The sequence below is a fragment of the Haemaphysalis longicornis genome, unplaced genomic scaffold, assembly GCF_048455015.1.
Source record: "Haemaphysalis longicornis isolate Haplotype H1 unplaced genomic scaffold, Haemaphysalis longicornis Haplotype H1 scaffold_3, whole genome shotgun sequence".
NCBI lineage: Eukaryota > Metazoa > Arthropoda > Arachnida > Ixodida > Ixodidae > Haemaphysalis > Haemaphysalis longicornis.
In genome coordinates, this window is record NW_027526335.1 from 109,624,248 (window position 1) to 109,640,001 (window position 15,754).

Sequence of the window (15,754 nt, forward strand, 5' to 3'; positions counted from 1 at the left end):
CCATTTCCTCAAAGCGCCCCGCTACCCCCCGCTCGGCGTTCACTTTCGCTGCGTCGACGTCGTCCCGACGTGCTCGTAAATCCAAGGGTGCGCTGGGAACTCCGGGTGCTGGTCCGGCGGTGGGCACTCACCGTCGCTTGTGTGACGCTGGGAAGGAACTGTTTTTGTGTGGCGCGCGCGTTCTGCTGCGGTCGGCGAGCCAAGGCGTGAGTGCTCTGAGCGGGGCCTTTGCCTTTAAGTAGTCCCCCCTCCGCGCGCGGCCACTCGGCGCTGACCTACATCGGGATCACTGCTCTAATCCCGATAGGGCAGCCACGGGCGAGGGGCCCCCCAGGAGAAGGGCCCCCTCGCCCGCCCTCGGCGGCCCCCCTCGGCGCATGCGCACACCGGTCAGCGGCCGCACGAGGGGGCCAGTCGGCCCGGGGTGAGGGTGGGGGGTGTTCGCGCCGGAGAAAATATTTTTGGCCATACGCGTCAGCCGCCGGCCGCGGCGGCAGCGGTCCTAATTCCTGGAAGCGCGCTGTCCGCTGGTTGGCTCCTGCAAAGCCGTGGCGAGAAGCCCTCGGCTGACCCAGTTGCCCAGCGCTGGAAGCTTAGCAGTCGCCGTGCGACTACGCTGTGGCTGCCAGCGCTTCCCCCACCGTCCAAATACCTGCCGCCCCCACCCTGCTGCTCGCTTGGAGGGGGCTGCGAAAAAGCGCGCGACGGCGAAAGTGGCTTTCCATCTCGGCGGCTTCCGCCGGATCTCGTTCGGCCGGCTGGCCGGTCCGGGCGGCGCGAGTCGGGCTGCGGTGCACTGCTCCACGCGCTGCCAAGATGGCGGCCCGGCTACGAAGGAAGCGGTCATTGCGGGGACGTCGCCACACGTCCGGGCGTTCGTTTTCACTAGCATGGCGCTCAACCATTGTGTGTGGTCGTCTGGGATCTCGTGCCCGTTCGATCACACACGCCGCTAGCACATACCGGACGCATCATAGGCCTTGGCAACATTTTCTTCTCAATAACTACCATTCACTGTCTGATAGTGCATCTAACACCGGGCTCTTTCATCCCTAAGTAGAAACACCCCCACGCCCTTAAAAGACCGTAGTTGAAATCGGCCGACTACTGCGAAATCCCGGCGCTGCATGTCTCAGGGATTTACGAAGGAGATAACGTTGCTCGTGAAGCCACACCGGATATATTGCAAGAACAGTTCCTACCAAACAGCTAATACGTTTTATAATGCTGACACAGCTGGCTCGTGGATTCGAGAAGACGGTTTCTTTCGTTTGCACTGCCTTATCAGTAATCAGCAGGCAGTGGTCGTGGAGAGTCTGGAAACTAATGGTACAGCGTGTACGAAGGGTAGCGTAATACAATGATTGCCATAAAAAATGACTACGTAACAATTCTGTAATGGATAATCGAGAACTGCATCACTTTCAGAAGATAATGGGACGGAAAGACGATTACGCAGGGCTCTTTTTGTCTGCCGCAATGTGTTATCATCCCGACTTCCACGGGCTCCCCAGATAGCATTGCGAGTTTTTAGAGTTCCAGCAGTCAACTCGTCTGACAATGCCCATTTTTAAAGGAAGAAGCTGAGACTTTGTACAGCAAACAGTCTACTGCTGGATGATGTACGCCCTTCAAAGACACCTTGAATATCGGGGCTTTTTTAAAAGTTGTTCCTAGCACAACTATACTGTTCGGCTCACTCAAACACTTTTTCCAATACGTAACAGGTGAAATGGCATCGAAATTATGCAAGTGCACTTGTTATGCTTTTCTGTTATAAAAAATGCTTCACCTTGTACCGCCTCTACTATTTAATAAAATTACCAAGGCACGGGGAAGGCGTAATTTTTGAGTAATCCAAGATTATTCGTTACCTCTACATCTCTGGTCTAGCTGTTTAGAAGACATTTGCCGAGTGCTTCTTAGTGGTGCGGTCATTCAAAATATACTGTTCACATGAATCCAGTGTATGGTGCTCCTACAACTAAGCACCTTAAAAACCCATGGTTGTGCATTGTAACATGCCACATGCGACATAATCAGCCGAACCATTTTCACTTTGTTGCCAGATGTATGCTAACACAAGGTGCTTCCTCGGTTTTGTAAATGTCGGAGAATTTTGTTGATTGTGCCGACCTGTAGTTGCTCAGTTTACGTTGCATCCATGACATACACAGGACGGTATCTGCACTGGTTGAATTCATTTTAAAATTTCGCCTGCGGAGTTCTTACGAGATAGTCGGTTGAATTCATTTTAAAATTTCGCCTGCGGAGTTCTTACGAAATAGTCGGTTGAATTCATTTTAAAATTTCACCTCCGGAGTTCTTACGAGATAGTCGGTTGAATTCATTTTAAAATTTCGCCTGCGGAGTGCTTACGAGATAGTCTGCTTTTCAGGTAATTTACCGCAAGCTTGTTAACTTAGTGAACAAGGCAGTATATTTCCTTCAATGAAAAAAAAAAAAAAAACTAGCCTCTACTGAACGAAATGGATCCCAGAAAATAAAGGCTCGCTCCTCTGATAAGAACAGTTATAGGTATTAGAGTAGTGGGTTGATCCTATGGAAACGCACCGCGCAGGTCAGGTCACCACAGATAAAGGAGAAACTCGTAAAATGGTACTAAGCTACTCTACTTCCCTGCGAAAATCGCTGAATAAGCGTTTGACCCAGGAAACAGGAAACTTGCTGGAGGTACGCAGGTAGTGGGTTGAGAATGTATGGTCACTGTGTTCCGTCTTAACATTAGTGATAAATTTCCTATTATGAAGGGTGTGAGATGTGGTTGGAAAAATTAAGAATAGATGAACCAGGGAAATATTTTAGCAGATTTAAATTTGTCAGCAACCACATCTGCCAAACTAGTTCTAGAGATGACCCGCGAAATAAATTTAATGAATTGCGAAGACCATGTTTTCTACAATGCTTAGAAATGAAAGGATCAAGGTTAAAGTAACTTGTAAAGCACATGCGCAGTAAAATATTCTTTGCGCGTAGGTATGTTGTCAGAGACGGATGAGTGTAATCCGACTGGTGGGTTTCAAACCGCAAGAAATAAATGAAGAAATAAAGTCACGTCAAGTTTTGTGGCTGTGGGAAGTCACCAGTCGTCACCACCTCCACCTCCCGTCACCACCCCACATGTAATACCCCTCACGCGGGCCGGTAGCGGTAGGGCGAATAAATAAATGCATAAATTAGCAGCAAAGCGCGTTTCGTGCTCCGTTGAGGAATTGTGCTTAGAACGTTGCAAAGGGGCAGCCAACCGTTTTTTGTGGAGTGCAGGCCCTCGAGCTGTTATGAAAGCCAGTGTCTTATACAGCGGGTTACGCACAAAAAATTTCTGAATAATTTGGCAAAATACTTTTAATTCGGCTCAAGGCATTCTTAAATCTAAAAGGTGGCGCCGTGTAGTGTGATGATTGATTGTGGGGTTTAACGCGCCGACGCAACGCAGGCGATGAGGCGCGCCGTAGTGGACGGCTCCGGGTTAATTTTGACCACCTGGGGATCTTTATCGGGCGCCGAAATCTCGTACACAGGGGCGTTTTTGCTTTTCGCCTCCATCAGAAAAGCGGCCGCCGCGGCCGGGAATTTTTCACCTGACGTAGAGTTCAATGTATGTTGACCCGTAGCCCATTGGCATGGTTTCCAAAGTTCGTTTTAGCAGAATAGCTAAGTCTGGCAGGACTAAAAATTCCGTTTTCGAAGTTCCGCGGCAGTTTTCGGTTCGGTTTCGGTTCGGTACATTTCAAGTGATGCTGTTTCATTTGGTATAGAGAGCACATATTCCACACAAATCAGTTGGCTCTTGCCTTTAAGCATCAGCATAAATGCGTTACATCAGCAAGTGTCTACACTTAGCAAAAAAAAAAGCCAGCAAACAACCGCTGACCGTCGCAAGTTACAAAAAACTCAGTTTTACAGCTTCTATAGTTCCTTCCATGCAACGCTGCCGTTTTTGCTCAACTCGCGCTGAAATTTCGTTGCATGTGATGGCATCGCGAAGGAATTTCGGAGCGTCCTGATAAACAGGCAATCATTTTTCAAAGATTGGTATATTTGCCGAAATGTGAGTACGCGTGAAGGACTAAACACAGATCCGTGATAACCATTCGTTTGCGCGGTTTATCATATCATGAGTGACAAAGTCGTCAGATTACTCCGTTGCCTGAGCTGCTGTATGGCAGTTCCTTCCAGCACTGCTCGCACAGGAAGTTTGATCCCAGCGTAACCTTATAGGAACCACGTGGCGTTGTAACCAGATAAACCACGCCGAAGTTACAACTGACCTGTGCGGCGTGCTGTTTGACAGTGACGTACTGATTTTGCCCACCTGGGGCTCTTAATTACCGTCGGCTGAAATCTAAGAACGGACGCTCTTGTATTTCCCAGGCTCCATCAGGAATACAGCCTCTGTGACTGGGAACCGAGCCAAATATTTGCTGCAGCCCATGGTGTCTTGGCCATGCGTTCAACGCAGATAGTTACGACAAAAGTGATACTGAAATCCCTATGCTTAAAAATGCTCTGGAAGAAGCCTTTCAACCGAACATGTACCAAGAAAAAATATCGCCGCAAATAAATATCCCCGGAAGAGAGCTTTGTTGCGCAAATGGAACCGTATTTACTATTTTTGGTTAAAGAAATAGTTGATGAATCAACTCATTACTTGGGGGCTCTGGAAGTTTTATACCAATTAAGAACATTTAAAGCGCCAACCAGCTCGAAAGAGCGCGCATTTTGTTGAAACAGCTCTATTGCATAACATTTTTTTTTATTTAATGGCGTGTGAAAAGAATGCGCGGTACGCATGAGAAACTTGACGAGAGTCTGGACAAGTGCGGCTTTTTGCTAGCTCCAAGTAATCAACGTGGCAAATTCTAATTCCTGCTCGAGCGGTCAAAACGAGCAGTCTTTGATGGCGGGTAATTCTTAAAAAAAGTGTCAAAACATTGCGGAAATACTCCTTTAACCTTTAGGAAGCTTCTGAGTTCCTTATGGTTATAAACACAAAAAAAAAGGGTTATTAGATAATAAATTGCAACTTAACGCTACAAAGACAACTTACATGATATTTAGGCTGTACAATAGAAATGTCGTGAAAGAAATCCCGATTATATTCAACGGAACGAAGTTAAACCGAGTGACAGAACAGAAGTTCTTAGGTGTTTGGTTTCAAGAACAACTTTCGCGGAATACGCATATTGCTCACCTGTCCACCGAACTCTCTAAAAGTATAGGTCTCAATCGGCCATTTGATACCACTATGGTTGAAACAAAACTTATATAATGCTCTCATTTATTCGAAAGTATGTTACGGGATTTCGGTGTGGAGGACCGCAACTAAAACTAATTATAACAGGCTCATTGTATTGCAAAAAAAAAAAAATTCGCACATATATTTAGATTATCATGGCTGTTACGCAGATTTGAGGAGAAGTCCTTTATTTACTGAATATTCAATGCTTCGAGCTGACCAAGTCTATTACCTGAAGGTTCTGCACACCATTTATAAGCCAAAATTCCACTATCAAGTTAACAATAAATCTTCTGGCTGCCATCTCAGGCATACAATACGGCACACTCCAAAAGTGAGAACGAACTATGGTGAGCTTGATTGATTGATTGATTGATTGTGGGGTTTAACGCGCCGACGCAACGCAGGCGATGAGGCGCGCCGTAGTGGAGGGCTCCGGATTAATTTTGACCACCTGGGGATCTTTATCGTGCACCGAAATCTCGTACACACGGGCGTTTTTGCTTTTCGCCTCCATCAGAAAAGCGGCCGCCGCGGCCGGGAATCGAACCCGCGACCTCGTGCTCAGCAGCGCAACGCCTTAGCCACTGAGCCACCGTGGCGGGTAACTATGGTGAGCAATCTTTGCTGTACCAGTCAACTGAAATATTAAATAAATTGGGAGAAAAATTAAACTTCGACGCCAGTGAACTTACGTTTAAAAAACAGATGAAAGAAGTGTTATTTAAGCAAACCGCTTGCAATAGTGATATATAATGAAGGGTTTGAAATATATGTCTGCATGTTCCCCTAAAGGTAGAAATTATTAACAATTACAAACAAAAATACATTCATACGTAATTATGACATAGTAGTGTAACTGATGAAACTTCATGCGTACGAGTTACTGCGTTTATGTGTACACTGTGATCCTTCTGTAAATTTTAGACCTATGCTTTGTATAATGCATAGGAAATGTAGTAATGACTTTGCTTTGTGCAATTTCTCTATTACGGTTTTGCTATTATGCTTAAATTTGTGTTTAAATCGGGTGGCTGAGGCCCTTGTCAGGCCACGTCCGCCTTTAGTTTCAGCATCCCTTTGGTTTTGCCAGAGAAATAAAAATCAAATACTCAAATATTCAAAATTCCAACACCGAAAAAAAGAAATGCCCCGCATACATTATCGTATTGAACGATTTTCCATAGCTTTATGGCGTGGTGCCGTTGATTTCGTCCTTTGTAAACTTTCAGCGAACCTCACTAGTGTGTCGGCAAGGTCCCGGGAGTTTTAAATTACGAGACGTAAGCACTCATAATGATACAGTGAACGCATAATCGTTAGTGGCCAGTTGCAAGCATGTCCTCATATCATCACCGCCATTCTTTCCCTTTGTGTGTATTTTTTCTCACCCTTACGACGCATCGTAGCGTACACGCGTTCGCATCAACAAACACAGGGCATTTTGTGGGAGCACGCTTTGCTGCTACCTTAACTGCTACATATACAAGTAGCAAGCTCCAATTACTGACGCCGGCTGAGCATATGCCTCTAAATCACGTATCTATGCAGAAGGCCACAGCGCATTCACTAGGTTCACCTTAAGTCACATGGAAGCACTGAGCAGACCCGGATGCGCCCCATTTTCTCTTCGTCTTAATTGCTTTAATTTTATTTATTGCGTCTGGGCCCTATTTGTGTGCTATTTCTAATGATGACCTAACGAGTCTTACCCTTCGTGGGTCGATCTCACTAATATTAAGACATCAAGCTAAGACATCAGGCTAATAATTTTGTATTAAAACCGCTCCTCCAAGAAGTCCTAACACAATGAATATGCAGTTCAGCGCGCTGAACACCGGAACGCTGAACGCCTGAACGCCGAATGCCTGAACGGATGAACGCCTGAACACTGAACGAGGAAACACGCATTGGATGCCTGCACGTACCGCAGGTGCGAATAGCTTCAAAGGTATGATTTCCTGCTATATGGAAAAGCTGGGTCAGAAAATATGCTCCGTTTGAAGTATGGTTAGCTTCCCCACGAGGCCTCGGTGTACGATGGCGGAGCGGCTTATTTTAAAATTGAATGGTGTGTTTGAAGCGAGAACTACGGAAACAGCTTGTATGTAAAGGGGAGGAGGAGGCGACAGAAGTACCCGCCGCGGTGGCTCAGTGGCTAAGGCGTTGCGCTGCTGAGCACAAGGTCGCGGGCTCGATTCCCGGCCGCGGCGGCCGCCTTTTTGATGGGGGCGGTAAGCAAAAACGCCCGTGTGTACGAGTTTTCGGCGCACGTTAAAGATCCGCAGGTGGTCAAAATTAATCCGGAGCCCTCCACTACGGCGCGCATCATCGCCTGCATTGCGTTGGCGCGTTAAACCCTACAATCAATCAATCAGGCGGGAGAAGTGCGTTACCCATGGTACTTCGTAGCTCTACTGTCCAAGCGTGTTATAAGCCTAGCAGGAAAGCGGGCCTTATGCGATGGAAAACTGTTTCGTGAGAAAGAAGGACACACTTCTTGGTAGGGAAGCGAAACTAAATTGTTGTAGTACGTTTGGAATCGATGGATTACTGAATTTTACGCCTGTTTTTTAATCTTTGTGGTACTGCCAGACCACTTGTCATTTAAGAGGACTGCACTGCTACCGAGCAGCCTCAAGGTCGAGTTTTGCGTTTGCTCGTACACTTTTTTCCCCTTCGAAGAAAATTAAGTTGCGCAATTTGATTTGAAATGTGATTCCAGTGGTACTCGTGCGTTCTACGGTTTTTTAAGTGCAATGCACTTCTTAAGCGACCCTGAACCTGCGTCTACCGGCGATGTCCGCGCACGTGGAGATGGGCGCGCGCAGCCTGGCCGCTGACATGGCACATACCCACGTGGGGGATTGGCCAGGAATCTCCTCGTCTTCCTCGGCAACGGGGGGAGATGGGCGCGCGCTGCCTGGCCGCTGACATGGCACATACCCACGTGGGGGATTGGCCAAGAATCGGGCGTGAGAAGGGCTAATGCACCTGCTTAATTAAAGGAGCACTGACACGAAATTTTAAAGCTGAGATCCGCTCTAGCAATCAAGCAATCAAGTACAACGACAACACAAATAGGTGTCTGTGAATAAATGCATCTTTCTTTCTTTGTAGTTGTGTGTGTGTGTGTGTGATCTCTCTTTCGCGAACATTACCGAACCGCGCAAATTCAACTCGTGCATTCGCACTTTCACATTCTTCCCCTCGGGGAAATGCGGGGAATTTTATGTGCCAGTCATGTGGTAGACAATATAAAAAAAAACGATCGGTTAACATTTGGTGAATTCTCGGTAATCTGACAAGCTTAGAGTTTGGGCACGTTCGGTAAAGGTAAAAAAGGTAGAGGGAAATAAGAGACGCCATGGCAAAAATAAACACTACTAGTTGATTGCAATAACACGACATTTGGGAACCGCCCGTGGAAATTTGTTGCCGCTATGGCTCTACAATACATCATACGTACTGTAAACGTTAGACTTCCAGAAACAAATGTTCACTCTTGCTCTGCAACTGATAAATGGTATATTTTTGCTAACCCAGCGTACAGGGCCTCTCTGGGCCAGTAAGCAAGCAGAAGATTACAACCAAGTGGCCAGATGTTCCTGTGGGCTGCACAGCATTGCAACACATCGTGGAATTAAGTACGACCGAATGTGCATGCTCAAGACCTTCTCTCCCCTTTTGGCATACTTGGGATCTCCTCACTGTTCTCGTGTCCAAAGTTGAAAGTAAACCGTGCCATCATATTGGTAAAGTTGCGAACACACGATTTGTAAGCTACACTAGAGGTATCCAGAATGCAAACTAGTGGCAATTTTAGCATTCGTTGTTTGTTTTAATCTGACTGTCTTCAATCCGTAGAACGAAATGACGATAAAGATATAAAAAATAAACATCGGAATTATGCGTTCACAAAAGCTGCCCAAAACAAAATCATTACTTGTGTGCGCAGTCCTGGAGAACCAGCGTGGTCTGGTGACCCGAGCTCTCCGTGCTCCGGCAGGACATGGCATCCCGGACTAGGGACGCCAATCGAAGGGGACGATCACCTCAAGACCAACGCAGGAGCTCATCCTCCGCTCCTTTATCGTTTGTCGCAAATAAAAGTTTATACTACTACTACTACTCGTGTGTTTTTTGGTTGCGTGGGTATTGGGTGGCGGTATTCGCCGATAAATTCCCGCAGCGCCTAAGGCGCATGCGACAGGACGGAATCCTAGTAGTGAAGTGTAGTCTTGCTTACCTTGTGTGATTTTGTATCTCCGTATTATGCGCGACATATTCGCCATTTTGCTCAAAACGCCATTATCTGCACTTAATGACGGAAACTGAGCCGTAGCACCACTTTTCTTGCACTGTTTTTTATTAACCATAACCTTTGCCCTAAGGGGTCAAACCAATTTATATACATGAACAAAGCTGCCATTAAGCATATATTCGATTGTTACGACAACGGCAAATGTCCAGAAAAACACACTTTGCAAGCTTGGAATGGCTATTGTTTCTCTTAAGCAATAAAACAATTAAAGCGTATTTTTATTAAATTTAGTACTATGTCCAAGCACAAACGCCGCTATATTGTAACAGGTTTATTCAATGGCAAACGTCCTATGTCAGACCATTTACACCGCCGAATTCGTTTGTAGAAAGGCCTAACGGTGCGCAAGGCTGAGGATGATGCTACAGCATACTTGTAAACAACTGGATTCTGAGTTCGCCTCAGCACCTTAAGAGAGGGGCATGGTTTGTAGACGTGCATATATTGCAGGCAGCTAGTTAACGACCTGTAAGATATTTACTGCCCAATTCTGGCAAGGCACCAAAAGTAAAGGCATTTTAATAAAAGCAGGAATAATAAGTGGAAAATGTTTTTACACTGAAAAAAAAAATGCACTAACAACCCTATAAATCGAGATACAAACAAGAAAAACGCCTCAAAACGTCAATCTGACCTTCAAGATCAGTCAAGGTCAAGCAAGCGCCTTGTGCGACTGCGCAGTGAAAGCGTCTAATGGGTGATTCGTTCAGAGATTTGGTGAGGACGCGGAAAGAGGACAGGGCGAAATAGTAGAGGCACGTTTGACATGGAAGCGACCCATTGTTAAATACACGGAAGGAGGAACCACTACTGTTTCCCAAATATGGGTCAGGGAGTGCTCGTGGAGAAAATGCATGTGGGTGAATGCTGGTTAATAGGGGAGAACGATAAATATAAGAAACAAGGAACCAAAGTTGACACAGAGGAAAAAGAACAGAAATGAAAGCTGCGTAGTTCCCGTACTCTCTAGGCGCTGACCTGTGCTGTGCAGGAAAGCCCGGGTAAGTTTCAAAGCGAGAGCCTGAAATCTCCTCCATCTCGGCGGAGACAGGAGGTGATCAACCGCGGAAGAAGAAGGTATCCACAAAGCACGCAGAAACGACCTCCCGAAATCAATAAAGGGAAGTAACACAAAAATTATGGACCAGATTCTCACTAGGATTACACTCAATGCAGTCTTAGAAAAGGAGCACTGTTCCTAAGCTTTAAAATATGAATTAGAGTTCCCGTTCTCTAATGATTTAGAAAGCACGACCGGGTTACAACCAGGCTGCAGGAAGCAGTAAACGTGAGAAAGATTTTAGGCTCCGGACGGTTAAATGTGGTCCCAGTGGACAAGAGTTGCATGATCTATTTCAATATCCGCTAACACGTATTAGAGCAAACTTTGCGGCCGCCTTCAAGATGCTCATTTCCGGCACAGGTGCTTATGTATTCGGAAATTGCCGTTGTATGAGAATTTGCAATAGCTTTTTCAACTTTCCTATGAAATTCAATTCGGCAGCTTTAAGCCATTTTGAAGCAGAAACGAGGTATACCTTGGTTTACCATACGTCTATTTTAAGGCCAGCTACAGCTTTGTCGTGGAACAGTACGGCTGAAACATGGATACCACCGGGATTAAGCTTTCAGTGTTTGAAAGGCCAGCTCACAACCGTACTGAAACTACCGCAGTGCGTATCACGCAGGTGTGAAACTGTTTATAGATTTTAATTTTGTTCATGTACGTTTTGCACGAAAATATACAACACCTGGTGAAAGGACGCTTGTAAAGTTTAAAATGCTTTCAATTAAACATTCAATCTAGCAGAAATTAACAAGTGTTCCTAGAAGAAGTTTTTGTAATCAAATATTTTCACTTTATACATCCCCAAGCGAGCGATACTATCACACTCACTTATCTGCCAATCTGCGCCGAAGATGCGAGCCTATTTCTGGCGTACAGTAACAAAGAAACACTGTCATGGCAGAAATCAGCCACAAAATAGCAACGCGGGTGTCATGTGACGAATTAACGAGTAACATATAAAACTACGGTGCTTATATTTTGCGAAAAGGTCACGGAAACACTAAAAGGGCAAGAAAAAGCACATAGTCAACTTTTGCCACTGAACGACCGTGGCTGGAGATGGCAAGCAGCATTGAAACGCCAGGAACAAGTTTTTTCATACAGACAATATGGGCTGAGATCTGAAAACTGAGCTGGTTAAAACCAACGCAGTACGAGTATTGAACCTAATGCGTCGTAACTATCAGCTGATAACTACTAATACAAGATCTGTAATTTATCACCCATTGCTTCTGTAATATGCGCACAGCTGCTTCCTTGAATGAAGCACTGTTGCCAACACAAATATGTCGAAGCAAAACAGTCTTCAAAGGAGGTTAAATTTATTTATCTCAAATCAAGTGTACATCAGATTACCATGCAGGCTGCTAAGAAGGGTGACTTAATCAACTTGTTTCTTTTGTTTTAAATTGTTATGTTGCATATGTAGTATAATGATTAGATATGGAGACAGAAAAATACAAATTTTTAGTAAGATAAAAAAATTCACAGAAGCTGGAACTCACACGCAAGACTTGACTGGCGAAGCTGTTGTAGGTGAGCATTGCCGGACACACAGTTTAGTTTCAGTACTATTATTTATTTGCATAGTTGCGGTGCTAGTAATCGTCATCATATGCATCGAAGAGTGCGTCGTCTTCTTCACGGCGAGTGGTGGATGCAAAGTCATCTCCAGCATTCCAGGCTTTCACCAGCTCGTCGTCATCGACTCGAGGCAGCGGTGGCGGGATCTGCAAGTCGTCTCGGGAAGGATTGGCGCACTCTTGGCCATGTCTCCAATTATCCATAATGGCTTCTAGAGAACGCGGAGGCCGTGGTGACCCCTCCCAAGCAGGGTGGCTTTTCGTCTTTAGCATTAGCGCTATTTTTTATGCGCGGTAGTGCTTGACGCAGCGCTTGAGCTTTTTTTTTTTTTTTTTTTTTTTGATAAAGCCACTGCCCGAGATGGGGACTGGGCTGTCTCCGCGAGGCGCGCGGTCGTGAGCGCTCGCCATTTTCTTGCTCCTTGGTGTTTTTGCCGGTTTTTTTTAAAGCCATTGAGCATGCCGAGTACACTCGGCCAAAGCCGCAAACCACGCGCTCACGAGCACTAGGCATATTCTTGGTATTTTTTCCTGGAACGCCTTGAAGAACAGCTACGCTCTTAAAAACATGACAGAGACTAACACTTCTACCGAATACAATGTCCAGAGCTCGTAAGAGGACCAATTACGGAAATTAAATGTTGCGAATACCCTTGCCTAAATCATTTTTATGTCCCGAGTATGAACATGCAGAATCCAACAACGAAAGAACTAAATTGAATATTTGTATGTCTCATTCTCTGGTGATGTTTAATTGTTTGCACAGAGATATATTTTTGTTTTTTATCTCTTGTTCAGGGACGTTACCGTTACCCAGTGTTGTACGGAACGGCGTTCCTGAAACTAGTTCAACGGAGGAACGCCACCGTTCCATAATGGGTCGGTGGAACTGTAACGGTAAATCGTTAGCTTTTCGAAGGAATGGAAAGAGCGACGTTCCTCCTGCAAACGTTACATCGCTAGGCGTTGGCTGTTTTTGATGCCAAGGCTCGAGTACAAAAGTCCAAGTCGCTACTGTGTATCTGTTCCTTTAAGCTGGCCAATTTGCCACCCTTCAGCGGAACGTGGTTCCTCTAAGGTCAAAGGCAGAAGAGTAACCACGCAGCGGGCCGCAGCTTGTGCTTGCTTTCATGCCGGTTGAGCTTACGCGGCGTTCGAAAGACAGCCGCGAGGATGCTTTTCACCTTTTATCGTTTGTCTGGGGAGGCCAGGATGCGTGTCTGGTCGATTGAAAGGCGTAACTAAATAAAGCTTATTTAGTGACGCTACGATATAATTGTTCCCTGCCGGGGAAAGGTTGTCGAAGTCTGAGCGGTGCTGCGCGGTCCCTTGTGAAACCAGGGTATCTATACATTGTCAGGGGTAATTACCGCATTAGTGCACGGGAGGCGCGGGAGCGTTGTTGTCCGGGAAGTTAAGCTTGCTGTGAGGTCATTCAAAGGGTCTCTGGCTATCGATAGAGGTGGGCGCACCGCAGTGTCTCCGGATGTTGTCCTGAAGTTACTGAGTACGCGCTGTTCGTCACGGTGCGGAATAGGCCGACGGGAGTGCCAGGTCCTTCTGTGTTGCACGCGTCGTGTTGACAAAGGACAGGAATTTCGCCATTGTTGGCCATAATTTCGTCGCGCACCGTATGGACAGTACCTGGGAGAGGCCGCCCGAAGGTCGGCGGGCAGCATTCAGAGTTGCTGTAGTTGGTCGGTTTCAACCTGTGTTATACTTTTACTTTGATGAGTACCTGGGAGTTTGAGTGAGAGGGAGAGTGTGGATCACGTGATTGTTTGTGTATAAACCTTCGAGTTTTGTAATGTAATGCAACGTTAATGTAACGACACGTTCAATGTTCGAAGTGGAACTGGAACGCGTTCGTTCGCAATAAAGAAACTTGCAACGGGAACTCGTTTCAATATTTAGGAGGAACGAGGAACGAGCTTTCGTTCCTGTTTTAGAGGAACGTGTACAACACTGCATTGCACCAATCGAGGTAGGCAATTATTTTGACGCAAAACTACTCGTTCCTGTTATCATTGTATTCCTCACGGAAGCGGAATAGGTACGCGTCACTGGCTTGTTTTTTTTTATTGTTAATCAATGAATATTAGTGTTGAGTAATTATTTTCTGGCTGCGGTTGCGTTTATAATTAGGGGTTTGAAGAAGATAAGCCACAGTTCTGTGCGAAGATTATTCAACACTTTGGTTGTGGTGATTTGAAGACAATTAGAACCTGGACCGCGGTCCTATGGACAATAAAGTTTCTTCCCTCCCTCCCTCCCTCCTGCGCAAAAAGTCAAAGTAGACCCCATTCTAAATTTCAAATTTTGAGCACTGTTAGAAAATAGCGGTGCATGCGTTATTTCTCTCCGCAAAGATATTTTCGGACAAAGCGATGTGTATGAATAATGTGAAAGAGTGATTCCAATAAAGTTCGCGTGAGGCACATTTAAAGGATTGCATGCCGAACAGGAATAAAATACATGCTGAGATTTTGTGGGAACGCCATTTATCCTTGATCGAGTTATGATAAATCTACTGTTAGCGCTTCGGTTGGCAATAACCTGTTGGCCAAAAAGTTCCGTAATGCTTCCAGCAGTGGACAACCATATCGTTTTAAATTATGCAATGACCGAAGAAGAGTAAAGACAGCGGTGTCGTTGCGCTCTTCGTATGATTAGTAAGCTTTCGATAACGAATGTTACACTACAAGCATGCGCACAATGAAAAAAGTCCCAGTTACAACGATTAGAAAACGACGAAGGTTTAGTCCGAGTTACAAAAACCACAAATATTTTATAAAAGGAAAGTAATGCATCGTTGTTCACGAGCAATGCTCTCCAATTACGCAAAAAACCCCACGGAATCAGCAAGATCTGCATATCTGCAAGGGGAATCTGCGTCTGAATGTAAAGACACAGCAAGTTCAGAACAAGAATATTCGCCAACAAGCTCTCCTTCTTTGTAACAAGGCGTCCATCTTTCCCAGAGAAAGCCGTGGAATACATAAATTTCCCAAATGGCTCAAATGACTGTGAAAGCAAGCAAGCAAGAAAGCGAGAAATAAAGCAAAGCTGAGAAGCCGGAATTGTTAGCACAGTGCGCGCTGGAGCCGTCATTCATGTTAATCAATGAATATCAGTGTACAGCAATTATTTTCCGGCTGCTGTTGCGTTTGTAATTGGGGGTTTGAAGAGGATAAGCCACAGTTCTTCGTTTGGTGTATACCTTGTGTTGGTGCGCCGCAACTTTATTTTTTTTACAGCTTAGCAAAAAAAGCAGTTCCTTTTTAGGGGGCTTTACTTCTGGGCGCCACAGAATCCTGCAAATTTTCTTAGCTGCAGGTTCTATTTGGTGAGTTTTGTTGGCCAATTCCCCGCATTGATATCTATCATAAGTAAGCATACATGAACCTATTTTTACCCAGGAGATGAACTTCTAGATGTATGTATGTTTGCCATTCCTTGTTTCGCATGAGGCGAATTACACGCACCTGTGGGGAATATTCTTCAGGCTTCTTTACTTT

The 15,754-nt window shown here is 45.5% G+C and overlaps 1 protein-coding gene across 2 annotated transcripts in view; it reads right to left on the bottom strand.

Moving 5' to 3' along the window:
* LOC144175012 (uncharacterized) overlaps window positions 1-15,754 on the bottom strand; it is a 58,600-nt gene that overhangs the window by 19,053 nt on the left and 23,793 nt on the right. The window contains exon 1 of one of the 2 annotated variants that reach the window (XM_077704020.1): window positions 132-204. The exons of the other annotated variant lie outside the window; for it this stretch is intronic. The gene's annotated coding sequence lies outside the window, so the exon portion shown is untranslated. Of the gene's footprint in view, window positions 1-131; window positions 205-15,754 lie in introns of those variants that run through there. 2 annotated transcript variants of the gene reach the window in all.